Genomic DNA, 1,369 nt, shown 5'->3' with positions numbered 1-1,369 from the left:
TGAAATATTTGTATCATTGTCATATCTAATAAAATTGTATTACGTCAATTGTAGAGGGAGAAAGCGAGTGAGAGAGGGCAAAGAAAGAAAGAAAGAGAGGAGGCGAGTGAGAGAAGGTAAAGATAGAGAGAAGCGAATGAGAGAATGAGCTAAAAAATTACTATAAAACCCTAACTATAACTACAAATGTAATTCTAGTAAACTATAGTCGTGTATATATAGTAAATGCATATCACATGTTTGCGTTGCAACATGATTTTTTCAATTCATGGTGAATCCTCACCATACTGAATAATTTGTGTAAGATGAACTAAATCAGCACATCATGACGAGCATTGCTCTTCCCAGTTTCACATTTGCAGTATGTCAACAAACTCTTGAGGGAATCAAAGAAGTTACCTTCAAATTCTTTAGTAAAATGTATTTATTTTTTTGGAGATGGATGGATTGTCTATACAAAATAAATAAATTATTATCTAGTAGTTGTATACGTCTGAATTCAATATGTCAAAAATGATTGCTTTTGCTACATTAGGGTGACACTAAACTTCATGGTAAGCTTCTGCCATGATCAATAGCACAGTTGCTGTCCATCCAGTAAACAGGCGTGCACCTTTACCTTTCCCTTTCTTCTGATCATATTGTTCCCACAGGTAACCTGTCCGTTTATAGTTTCCAACGATATTTCTGTGACGTTAAAAATGCAAACATTATCATGTGTATATACCACACATCTTAGCAGCCGTCCTAATGTATTAAGAATATCAAGGAACAGTTTCAGGTGGGGGAACACCAGTACCTTATCAAATTGCTCCTCAATTCATTGTAGACGGTTTTGGCTCTTTCTCTGTATGGTCCAGGCTCTTCAAAAGTTGAAACAAAAATAAATTAACTTAAGGATATCAGGAAGGATCGAGGGTGAAAAACTTACCTGCACCTAGTATTTACACAAACCAATGAATGCAGGACATGACACGTGTCCATGACCAAAGAGAGCACGGGGTACAAATAAGTATTTACTAAGGAAAATGAGTAATCTATAGTAAGATTTTTGTTGTTCATTTCGTACCTTGAGAGTAGTGATGAAGAGAAGAAACAATCAAATAATTCAAGGGTATCCAGATAGGCCCTCTCCAATATGGAGGATCATGCTCCGTATTCCGTTTCATATACATGGAGCTGGCACAACCCAACAAAAATAAAAAATAAATAACATTCTTTATGAAGAAACTACGAATAGATAGTATCATAGTAATACACTAGTATAGTGAGCACATATATCAGAAACTGCATCACCTTGTTTTTGGTAGGGATCTCAGCCCAAAATCAGTCCACAAAATGCTCTTATTGGAGATGAGGTCAAGCTGAC

At 35.8% G+C, this 1,369-nt stretch overlaps 1 long non-coding RNA gene across 1 annotated transcript; it reads right to left on the bottom strand.

Moving 5' to 3' along the window:
- Positions 1-653: 653 nt before the first annotated feature.
- LOC107061244 (uncharacterized) lies at positions 654-1,164 on the bottom strand. The gene is made up of 3 exons (XR_001473871.1): positions 1,070-1,164; positions 800-863; positions 654-687 (listed from the first exon to the last, which is right to left on the bottom strand). It is a non-coding gene; the product is annotated as an uncharacterized lncRNA (long non-coding RNA).
- Positions 1,165-1,369: the final 205 nt, after the last annotated feature.

The sequence above is a fragment of the Solanum tuberosum genome, unplaced genomic scaffold (genome assembly GCF_000226075.1).
Source record: "Solanum tuberosum cultivar DM 1-3 516 R44 unplaced genomic scaffold, SolTub_3.0 scf00126, whole genome shotgun sequence".
NCBI lineage: Eukaryota > Viridiplantae > Streptophyta > Magnoliopsida > Solanales > Solanaceae > Solanum > Solanum tuberosum.
The sequence above is the reverse complement of the archived record's forward strand: the minus strand, read 5'-3'. Positions and strand labels throughout refer to the sequence as shown.